Source organism: Ambystoma mexicanum, chromosome 5q, assembly GCF_040938575.1.
Source record: "Ambystoma mexicanum isolate Mex_15411 chromosome 5q, UKY_AmexF1_1, whole genome shotgun sequence".
NCBI classification, from domain to species: Eukaryota; Metazoa; Chordata; class Amphibia; order Caudata; family Ambystomatidae; genus Ambystoma; species Ambystoma mexicanum.
The window spans coordinates 698,426,114-698,439,074 of NC_090933.1; positions in this window are offsets into that span (position 1 = coordinate 698,426,114).

Here is a 12,961-nt window from a genome sequence, read left to right on the forward strand (position 1 = left end):
CCAAACAGACTTGCTCCTGTTATGTCTATTGTAATGTCGAGACTGGACTATGCCAACTCCCTATACCAAGGAGTCTCAGCATACCACCTTAATAAACTCCAAAGAGCCCAAAATGCTGCTGCTAAACTGCTCCTCGCAATGGTTCCTAGAGAACACACCTCTCCAGCTCTCAGAACCTTCCACTGGCTCCCAGTCAGACGAAGGGCCACTTTTAAGACCCTGTGCATCATCCATCGTGCAGTGCACATGACTGGCCCACTATACCTGCAAGATAGTTAAAACCTTACCTCCCACCCACACCCTAATATCAAGCTCTGCCCTCCTTTTAGTGATCCCAACCACTACCACTGTCAGGATTGGATGATCCTCTTTCTCAGCATAAGCCCTGACTCTGTGGAACTCACTTCCACCACACATCCGACACACACAAGACTGTGTGACTTTCTGCAAATACTCCCACTGATGGGACTATAGACAGCCTTATATGAACACTCAACAACGATCTCTAGATCCTACCCACGCGATGGAATGGACAGATGGAATGGATAGAATAGATTGATGGAGTGGATTGGAGGAATGTATGGTAGGGATGGATGGATGAAATGAATGGATGGATGGAAAGGATGGAATTGATGGACACATAAGGAATGAATAGATGGAATGGATGGCATGGATACATGTAGAATGAATGGAAAGTATGTATATGGGATATATGAAATAGTCAGAATGGATGAAATTGATAGAATGGATGGATAGATGGATGGATGGAATGGGCGGTACTCATGGAATGGACGAATGGAATGGATGGATGGAATGGACGGATGGAATGGAGGAATAGAATGGACGGATGAAATGGACAGATGGTATGGATGAGTGGAAAAGGCAGATGTAATGGACGGATGGAATGGGCTGATGTAATGGGCAGATAGAGTGGATGAATGGAAAGGATGGACGGACAGAATGGATGAATGGAATAGATGGAAAGGATGTAATGAATGGAATTGGATAGACGCATGTGGAATGAATGGATGAAATCGATGGCATGGATGCATGTAGAACGAATGGTAGGCATGTATAAGCAATGGATGGATGGAATTAATATAATATATGCATACTGAATTGATGAATGGAATGGATGGAAAGGATGGAATGAATAGAATGGATGGACGCATGTGGACCGAATGGATGAAATAGATGGCATGGATGCATGTGGAATGAATGGAAGGTGTGTATATGCAATGGATGGGTGAATGGATGGAATATATATATACTGAATTAATGGATGGAATGTATGGAATGAGTGGATGGAGTGGATGGTGTAGTTGATGTAGTTGGTGTAGTTGGTGTGGTTGGAGTGGTTGGAATGGATGGAGTGGATGGAGTGGTTGGAGCAGATGGAGCGGATGGAGTGGATGGAGCGGATGGAATGGATGAAATAGATGGAATAGAGGAAATGGATAGAATGGATGGAATGGACAGAACGGATGGAATGGATGAAATGGAATGGACACAATGGATGGAATGGACGCAATGGATGTAATAGATAAATGGATGGAATGGATTTAATGGAATGGATTGAATGTATGGAATTGAATGGATGCAATGGATAGAATGGATTAAATAGATGGAATGGATGGAATGGATGGAACTGAGGAAATGGACAGAATGGAGGAAATGGACGGAATGGATAGAATGGAAAGGACGTAATGGTTGGAATGGATGGAATAGAAGGAGTGGATGAAATGGAATGGACGCAATGGATAGAATACATGAAATGGATGGAATGGATGAAATGGAATGGATGCAATGGAAAGAATGGATGAAATGTATGTACTGGATGTAATGGCTGCAATGGATAGAATGGATGGAATGGATGGAAAGAATGGATCAAGAAAGGGATGGAGGCATTGATTAGATGAACCGACTGAATAGAGACGGAATGGAATTACCCTACCCTCTAGTTCCCGTGTGTGCCCATCGTACACGTGTCTCTGTGTGCCCTGACTTTTTGCTCCCCATGCAGTTGTCATATTCCCCTATGTCCCTCCCATCACTGTAGTAATATATATAGCGCTTTATAATATCTACCTACATCACTCTAAGCCTGCCCCCTGTCTCTGTGTGTCAGTGCGTCACAGAGCTCCTTGCCATCCTGTTCCTGTAATGTTGCTATGTATCCCAATGTATTACCCAACCCTCTAGTCATCATGTGTGCCCACCGTGCCCATGTATCACTGTACATTCTGCTTTCTTATCCCCATGCTGTTACTATATATCCGTATGCCCCTCCTGCCACCATAAACCCAGGCCACTGTCATTGTGTGTCCATGTGTCAATAAGATGAACCATCACATCATATCACATCACTACGCCTACTCTCTACTATACACCATCACTCAACTAGAACACAAGTATACCCATGACAAATTTGGCCTAACTGTTCACATACGAACACTACCCCATGAACACCTCAATACCCTAATAAAACGCAGCTATCCGATGACATTCCAGCCTAGTTGCTCACATAAGCATCCTTCAGGCCTAACACAGCCAATCCCAGTCTGGATGTCCACCCAGCAGACTGCACACATTCCAAATAATAGCTTCAACACCACACCTAACGCTATGATGCAGCTACCATACAGCTATTACATCAGCTGCACACATAACTGGTGAACCCACGCACCCTAAGACACCACCTCTCTCTACTGACCTGAACTGCGTTTCCCGAGGGCGTTCAACCTACCAGCGCTTTGAGATCATACCAATGATATATAGAGAGCTATATAAATGGCAAGTAACATAACATAAGGAAAATCCTAAGAAGAGCTGTAATTCTAGGACTGGCAAGATTTTTAAATATGGTAGCCGGGAGAATGTTGTCTGTGCACAATGGTTGTTTTAAGGAGGAAAGCATGTAGGAGAGGTCTTGGGTGAGAAGGGAGAATCATTGGTCCAGTGTTGGAAGGCCCATGCAGGGATATATAGAGGGGAGTCAGATAATTTTAAAAGTTGTTTTTTTAATTGGAGTAATTAAGTAATTCAGGTATGACAAATCAACTTCCAGGGTACCAATGGTCCAGGGGTGAATATCGGTTTCTAAACCATCAGTCAGCCTCACACCTCTAACTCACCAGAAGGGATGTGAACAGATTGTAATAACAAGCAAATTATAAAACTCCTTGTCCAATTTTGGTAATGTGGATGAAACGGCAGGTTTATCTCCTAAAGGTTATGGATCATTGGTTAGTTGCAACAAAGCAAAAATACAATTATTAACCAATGATAAAAGGAGTGTCCAGTCAAGGTTGTATTAAAAATACGTACTTTATTAATCACAACAGACAATCTAACAACACTACGAAATACAACCCACCCTGTGAAGGAATGCAGAGAACAGACAGTTTCAAAGAAGGTAAAGGGATGCACTGTGGGTACTGACAGGCGGGTAGTCGTTATGATTAATAAACTCAACAGTTTGTACAGGTTTTGTGACTTTATCACAAACATGGAAAGGGGTCTTAAATGTATCTAGGGGCCTTCTGGCAAGGACCAGAAGGACAGGACCACAATGTACTTTGTGCTGTAGGTGGTTTGATGATTGACGCGGTCGAGTTGGCTTCAGGTCACTTTGCAGGCTTCTGTCACAGAGTTTGAGATGGGAGTCAGCTGCGGTATCAGGCGACAAGACGGTTCACCGAGCGAAGCTGGATGAACAGCCGCAGGCTCTTCTACATGGCGGCTCAGGGTCTGGAATTGTTGTTTCATTGCTGATTAGCAGTTCAGAAGTGCTGGTTGAGATGTCTCAGATGTCTTCAAGCGACAGCGGAATGACAGCGGTCAGTGTTGCTGTCGGTTGTGGATCGAGGAACTTGACTTGCTCGAAAATGTCCTCTAAGGCGGACAGTGGTAGGTGTTCATTGAGCTACTTCTTGCAGCTTCTTCAATGGGCTTGGGCCATCCTTTAAGGTGGATGGCCCACAGCTATGGAGTGTGTTGCAGGCAGCTGCCTCGTCCTTGGTTTTAGGTTCAGAGACCTTCTGACACTCCCTGTCCAGGGAGCTTGCGGCAAAGCCCGGCAGGGCCCGCTGCGTTCTGGCTGGCTATCAGTTCTGGAGTGGCTGGAGGGTTCTCTGTGGTCTGTTTATCCCTCCGTTCCCTGGGAGAAGTTTAGGGGAGGGATCTTGCTTCCCTCTTTGGATAGCATGGCCTTCTTCCACTGGCGGAAGATGCAATGCAGACTGTACCTTCAGCCAGGGTCCAAGATTGAGTTTGCCTTCCTTACTTCTTCTGAAGTCTTCAGATGATTTGCCAAAAGAGGAGCTCAGCCCTCTTTTAAAGCCAAGTTTGCCACAGTGATTGGTGCAGGCTAAGCCTACCTTAGTGAAACAATGCTGGGGTCCCTGCCAACAATCTTCTGTATGTGCAAGGTCATAACCAGAGTGCTTTGCAACAGGAAAGGTAAAAGGGTGAAAACAGAAACAAGGTGTGTGCCCCAGAACTAATATGGTGGAATCCTTCTTTCAACAGAAAGAGCTCTGGGTTCACTCACGTGTGCTACTATGTCCCACACATCTTCATGTTTGTTGTGTTCAAAGAGTGTCTCTGGTTCAAGGTCCTCCCTGTGTGGTTCCTGTTAAAGTGGCAGGTCTTCCTTGAAGCTGCTGAGAGACCATGCTGTCTGGCGCCTGCAAACCACATTCTTGTACCTTAGGAATGGGATCCCCCTAGTGGGGTGGCCTACTGTAAACAACATCCCCAGACATTCCCCAACATCCCCAACATTCCCCAACATCCCCAGACAGTTCACTGCATCGATACTGAGAGGCGGGAGCTGGCTTCAGGTTCACACAGTTACATATGAAAGGTTATTGGGTTTCCTGTCTCCTTTGATATCCTCTGCAGCCAGGCCCTGTTTGGGTCTGTTTCAAGTACCCCCTGTTGGTATGATAATTGCTGCCACCAGTTACAAGTCCTAACAAAAGAGCAGGCCATTTCAATGGAGCCTTTGTCAGTTAATCAGGCTGACTATGCAGTGGAAGGTTAGTCCTCCCCCTTCCTCAGATATTTTGCCATCCTTGGCTGTCACATTCCAACTAAATATGACAGCTGTGGACGGTAACTGTAAGCAATGTCCAGCCCGGAGTACACTGGTCTATGCTTTTGTCATGGTGTGAGCATAGGAAAATGTATGTGTATTAGCCCCACACTTTTTCCTGAGGTTGGTCTACCATTGTTCCGTTTAATTAAAAGAATTTAAAAGCCCAGGCAAGTGCACACCCACCATGGGGATGGTCTAATTTCTCACATCAGCACTGTTTGAAATCACCCAAGCACACACACAGATACAGATCCCCTCAGCTGAAATGCTATGTGACTGATGATTCCCAGAATTAAATCAAATGTACAGTACAGTTAATTCAAATTACTAACTGTATTTTAGTTTTAAATCACAGATTTGGCCATTAAATACAGGAATGGAAGGTGAGACCAGCTCTGAGGTGCTTCTTTTACAGAGACGGAGACAAGCACCCAAACCCTTAAACTACAACACAAATGTTAGGGCTATGAAGTTAGTACAGTCATAAATATGGGCAAGAAAAGAACATCATCATATGTCGCCATGCACTCAGCCAAATCCTTCTGCTCGGGCAGTATGGTTTGCATCTAGGACCACACCACAGAGAAAGAGGGCCGGTGCAGTGTGTTTCCCTTTGGGCTTTTTAATGTTGGCCTGCTCACTGAGACAATGGGTCTCATATTGAGGCAAAGGGAGCATCGCGTGTTGCTTGATATTAAAAATGTCAATAATAAGCACTGTATGAACTTTTTTTGAGATGGGGAGCAAATAGTGCAGAGGAGTCGTCTTCCACCAGAACCTTGAGAGCCACTGGCAGGTGGGTGGGACGGGAGGTGTCAGAGTTCCACAAGATGAAGAAAGATCATTTTGCCATGTAGGAGAAAATCCATTGAAACGCTTGATCTGAGATGTTTATGTCAGAGAGGGTGAGGAGGAGGAAGTGGTGGTCATTCATGGCACCGGGTCGAATGGTGAAGAATGACAATGGAGAAGGACCAGAAGTGGTGGCAGAAGCGAGAACGTTGAAGATGTCCATCAGGATCGTCTCTATAGAGTGGCTGCTTTAACGCCTTAAGTGCCAAGGACGAGTATGCTCGTCCTTCTTGCATAGACTTGCATAATAGCCTGGCACAAAGACCAGATTTAAATGTATGCCAAACACATTAATTGCCTGCAATCTAATCACTACCCAAACACAATATCTTTCTATGGATCCTTTCACTGAAACGAATACAGACCACACGAAAGCATGTTTGCCGGCTGCAGATGTATTGCACCGGAAACATCGAGAGTATAAAATATGTGTCAGTCATGGCTTGAAATTGAAAAACCTTTATGAACAATTTGTGACTTCAGTCTCAGCTGAGTGGGTTAAACTGGCAGTTCCTGCCTTCGGATCATTAGCAATGAGTGTTTAAATAGCAAATCAAAGTGTTTCTTGCTCGGGGAAGAGAATACACAGTGCTGTACTATGGAGGCACGGCTCAGCCAAGAAAGTCATATTATTCCGTTGTGCACAGTCTATGGAAACAGCAGTGTCCATGGGCTAATTTGTAATTACAGCTGTAATTGGCGTGATTCATCGCTCAAGTAGATGCGGAAAAGCCCTGCCAAAAATCATTAGGGCATGATTCCCAAATTGCAGAAATGGTTTCAGAACATGCTCGGATGACAGAACACACACATTATGGATTGCCTAGCTAAACAGCATTCCATCATTTCTGTTCCCATGGGCAGCCTCTCTGCCATGTCACTGAGACATTCTTTCAACAAAGTCTTGCATCTTAGCCAGCATACCAAACGCCATTACTGATGAATAGGGTGTCACTCAAAAGGGAAACATGTATTTTTATGTCCTCCGAAATTACTCGGAATAATGCGTATACTAAATGTATTCTACATTTATTTTTGTCTTATTTTATCTCGAATAGTTAAATATATTTGAAATCATGTATTCATGCCCACTGCTTGCTCCCTATGCATTTGAGAATATTAGTCTACGAAAAATGTATTTGAGTATTGACAATCAAAGATTTAAAAATGATGGCCTGCAAAGTAATTTCTTTGATCACTGTTGGTGCAGCACAGGGGTCTAGGAGAGAAAGTCCGATTTTCGTCTGGAAAAAAACATCATTACAACCTTTGCGGATTGGGTTAACGGGCTCCGCTAATGGAGGCAGACCCATTAAACTCATTCCGTAAGATTACGAGATCCCCTCGCGGGACTCGGTAAGGATGCCTGGTAAAATCAGGCATCCTTACTGGGTCCCGCGAGGTGAGCAGTGAGCTAACAACGGGCCGGTCGTAATCGGCCCGTTGTTAGCTCCCGCTCCCATTCCCATTGAGCCCTGGCTGCCTCCAAAATCGTGTCCGGGTTCCCTGAATGGGGAATTACCGGGCCATTCCGAGTGCGGAGGGCCCAGTAATTCCTCCTACTGAGAACCCGGGCCCGGACCTTCCCCATTCCCACTTGAGCCCCCATGGGGCTCAATGGGAATGGGAGCAGGAGCTAACAACGGGCCGATTACGAAGAGAAGGTCAGCTGACACGTGTTTCAACCCCGGAGGGTCTTTATAAAGGCAGATTGGTAAGGTGAAAGGGATCAATTCCGTGAATTTCTCAGACCAATGGCAGAAGTCATCCAATATGCTATGGGTCATTTAGAAGCTGACCTTCTCTTTGCAGGCAATGTGTCTAGACTATGTTTCAATGTAAATAAAAACGCACTTGCAAAAACAACAGCTTAAAATGCGTAAAGATCCTTTTATCTCAAAGGGTTCTAATACTCTTCTTGCAAGGTAACCAGGACGTCTCGATAAACACCTTTCTCAAGAGGTATTGGGTTTACCTCTTCCAAACTGTGATCTTGCAGAACCTGAAAGAATCGAAGCACACTACTCACTGAGCTCAGCACAGGAGTGTTCATTACCTAGAACTCAACCTTCTTCTCTACCGACTAATACAATTAGTTTGGGACTCTTGTGCCATGTCTCGAACATTCGGTTCATTTAGCAATACATAAGCCAAGACCCAGGTGCAGGGAGATAGGACATGAAGCTACCTCACCACCCAATTAGCCCAACATCTCTCATCACCCATGCCTTCTGCCATGAAATTGTCTTTGTACTTGGCCTTGCAGATTATTCTCATCCTAAGAATTAAATGGGAGTGAGGGCACTCGCTATCGTATATGGAATCCAACTTCAAGCCCTATTTTCAGCCTCGACTCGCGTGACACTAGACCATGATTCTGTTCATTTTGAAAGTTTTTAAATGTCTTTAATGAATTAAGACTTACAACTTCTATGTTCCTTCTTGCACCTTAACATGAGAGGATTCATCCTATGGAAACACAATTTCTAGGAACTTGACTTCACGAGACAGCCTTGCCACGCAGTTTCAGCAACCTGCCATTCTACTGTGACACAGCTTTTCATTTCATTTTAGCTTATTTATTTCATGATACCAATGTCCAGCTTTTATACAATGGTGGTTTCAACTGAATTATATTCACTACTTGTAGTTAGCCTATACGATAAATTGATATGCCTTGCGTTTCAGCATCTATACATCCTCCATGCTTCTGATTCCTTCAGTATTTTCTACTGTGTACTCTTCTTCTTTATACTTTAAAGGTTCACTTAATCCTTTACTTCGTTATTTCCTCTATGGGATCCATACATTGGAGGTCATTACGACCTTGGAGGTAGCCATGCCGCTATTTGTGGCATGGCTACCCCCATTCCGGGTACCGGGTCCGGGTTCCTGGAATGGGGAAATACCAGGCCATTCCTATTCCAAGGTTGGCGGGGCGGTAATTCCCCTTTCGACCAAGGCGGTGCCGGTATTTTACCGGCATGAACCATGGCGCTAATAGCGCCATGGTTCACCGCCATCCGTGCAATGAGGCCCATTGTCTTCTCGTTGATCCTTTGTGTCAATCATGACCTTCATTCTCACTGCTTTCTTTGCCTTTTTCTGGCCTTGTCCAATTATTATCCTTATGATACAGAATCCAAACATTATTATCACCAATATTGCTCCAAGGAACTTGAATAAATTTGCCAACCAATAATGAATCCATGAAAATAGGAGTGAGAACCAACTGTCATCTCCAATGGCATCTGTCTCCTCCTCCATATTTATGTGTGGGTCTATCAACATTGATATAGCAGCCATCAATGCCCTGATCACGCCGTCGTGAAATGGTATGAATGTACAACATGATGGCCTGACCTTGGTGCAAACACTTCCTTCCATTGCTCTATTCATGTTGATGAGGACATACCTATTCTGGAGGGTCATCAACCTTATGGCCCCCAGCTCTTCTTTTATGCCGTTAAATCCTTTTATAGTGGCATTGCTTGTTTGCAGCAGCTCCCATCTGGTGATCTGTATTCATTTGGCATTCATTGCTGTTTGAATTCCAGGCATGAACATAGCTGTAATTATCATGGCAGTTTTGCTGAACAACTTGTGCTCATCAGGAAGGTCTTCATAAACCTTTAGTGATTTTGGTGAGAAATAATTCTCTCTCTTCATACACCGTAGTTCAAGTGACCCTTTTTTTCTCAGGTGCTCGTTCACTTTTGGAAATCCTTCAATTTTCAGATCACTCTGAGGAATCACCAATGCTGGCACATAGACGAATACCAAGGAACACATTCCACCCCAATTCCTAGGCAGTTTCATATACGCTCTAGATCTGCAGGCCCAAAATCGATCCATTAAAACAGCCATTCCTCTCCTCATTCCTGGAACATCAATTATGTTTTTGCACTCTTTATTCTTTCCAACTTGATTTTTAACCTTTCTCCGAAAGCACAGTGTCGCATTAAGCCACTGGGCCTGATACGTCTTCCACACATGTTAGCAGTTTAGAGTACTTGGCCCATGGGAAATGAGGAAATGGGGAAATGGGGAAATACCAGGCCATTCCGACCCTGGAGGGCCCACTATTTCCCCATTCCAGGAACCCATCCCCATTCCCATTCGAGCCCCCATAGGGCTCAATGGGAATGGGGAGCATGCTAACAACGGGCCTGTTAATGACGGGCCCGTTGTTAGCATGCTGGTCTGCTCACGGGACCCGCTAAGGACGCCTGATAAAACCAGGTAAAACCAGGCATCCTTAGCGGGTCCCACGAGGAGAACTCGTAATGAGGCAGTAGGGGGTTAATGGGACCGGCGGCTCTACAAGCCCCGTTAACCCCCTATCGCGAATCTCATATTGACCCCCATTGTCTCCATTCAATACTTCAGAACCTCCTGCACACTTTCTTGTGATGTCATCAGTCCGTCTTCTTAGTTTGTTCTCATATTTCTTCAGGATCTCTTCCTGAAGGACGTCATTACCTCGTGGTACATTCAATACGGTTGTCTCAAAGGAAATCTCCTTCCAAATACTTGCTGCAGTATTGGTACAATAGCTGGTGTCAGACAAGGCACAGTCTCATGTCTCCAATACAAAGGAGGTAGGGTGGCAGGATCTCCTGTGGATGTATACTTCTGCTCCTCTCTATTCTCCCCTCTGATGGATTCCTCGACCACCTCCTCAAGATTTCCTGCTTCTTTGTATCTTCTCTTGAAGAAGGGTTTCTTGGTATCCATATCTTCATTACCCCCTCAGGGTGCCTGCATTTTTTATGCGTTCATCCACACTCCAGGTCATATAATTGCATTTGCAACTTGGGGTACGGAAGACCCAACGTCCCACATAATACTTATGATCCCTTGGATACCAGAATTGTGTTCCTTCAGGTGCCACAATGCTTGCTTTGATACAATCTCTAATGGCACTATCAGTCAGCACATTGGGCCTCATTACACGGATGGCGGTAAGGGTTTACCGGTACCGGTATTTTACCGGTACCGGTAAATCCTTAACGCCTTACTACGAGGTCCCTTTGGGGGTTGTGGAATTTAACGCCTGCTTTTTGCAGGCGTTAAAAACCAATCCGCAAAGGGACCAGGGAGCTAATTACGGTACAGCAATTAGCGGTACCGTAATTACCGCCTTCACCATTCCCATAGAGCCCTATGGGGCAAAAATGGGAATGGGGAAGGGCAATGGTGGAAGGGGGAATCCAAACATTATTATCACCAATATTGCTCCAAGGAACTTGAATAAATTTGCCAACCAATAATGAATCCATGAAAATAGGAGTGAGAACCAACTGTCATCTCCAATGGCCTCTGTCTCCTCCTCCATATTTATGTGTGGTTCTATCAACATTGATATAGCAGCCATCAATGCCCTGATCACGCCGTCGTGAAATGGTATGAATGTACAACATGATGGCCTGACCTTGGTGCAAACACTTCCTTCCATTGCTGTATTCATGTTGATGAGGACATACCTATTCTGGAGGGTCATCAACCTTATGGCCCCCAGCTCTTCTTTTATGCCGTTAAATCCTTTTATAGTGGCATTGATTGTTTGCAGCAGCTCCCATCTGGTGATCTGTATCCATTTGGCATTCATTGCTGTTTGAATTCCAGGCATGAACATAGCTGTCATTATCATGGCAGTTTTGCTGAACAACTTGTGCTCATCAGGAAGGTCTTCATAAGCCTTTAGTGATTTTGGTGAGGAATAATTCTCTCTCTTCATACACCGTAGTTCAAGTGACCCTTTTTTTTCTCAGGTGCTCGTTCACTTTTGGAAATCCTTCAATTTTCAGATCACTCTGAGGAATCACCAATGCTGGCACATAGACGAATACCAAGGAACACACTCCACCCCAATTCCCAGGCAGTTTCATAAACGCTCTAGATCTGCAGGCCCAAAATCGATCCATTAAAACAGCCATTCCTCTCCTCATTCCTGGAACATCAATTATGTTTTTGCACGCTTTATTCTTTCCAACTTGATTTTTAACCTTTCTCCGAAAGCACAGTGTCGCATTAACCAATGGGACTACAGCCACTGGGCCTGATACGTCTTCCACACATGTCAGCAGTTTAGAGTACTTGGCCCATGACTTTAGACACTCGTCATTCACCTTCTCCATCTCATGCACTGCTTCCTTCCTCGGCAGACAAGCTGCACAGGACATCATTCCATCTCTCATCCTTTGGTCGTACTCGCCTGTCCATAGATTGGCAGCTTGGTTCGGTTACTGGGCAAACCTCTTCCATGTTCCTCAACCCCTCCCTGTGATGCTTGATTTGATCTGCAATGAAAGAAACACTGGTAGTCATACATATCAAATAATTGTGCACTTCACCACGTAGAGCCTGCACTTCACTATGGGCATCATTCCAGATGGGGGTGTAAGAGGTGTCCTCATGCAATGCACTGTTACTAACTCATGGGGCATAAGATGATAGTCTGAACCTGTCTGGTTTCAAGGTGCATACAAGACTAGGAGTAGGCAATATAGCCATCCCTTTTTCAAAGTTAATCTGATCTTAGCTATCCTTTCTTTTAGGGGGTCTTTGAGTCTCTCACACATCCCCTTTGCTCATGGATGATAAACATAACTTTTATACTCAATAGAAGTCCTATTTGTTCAAATAGCTCATTGACAAAATGTGGCCCATTATCGGACCCCAATATTGCTTGAGTGCAACTTTCAATAATGCTGCAGGCATCACTGGCTTTCCAGTGCTGTCCTATCTCCATAATGCTTCTGTGGGGGATAAAGAACACCCCCTAGGTTTCCATAACTCCTGCTCTTCTTGTGGGGCTCTACCCTGTATCTCTATTAGTTGCATAACTGACAGCATATTAAAACCCTCTCATACCAACATACTTCGATTTGATACTTCTTTAATATTTTCCATTTCGAAACAACATTTTTGAAGAATATGCAACCCTTTTGGCTTCCACATCTGCAGCTCTGTTTCTGCGGGAGATAAAGTCTATTCGTTTAGTAT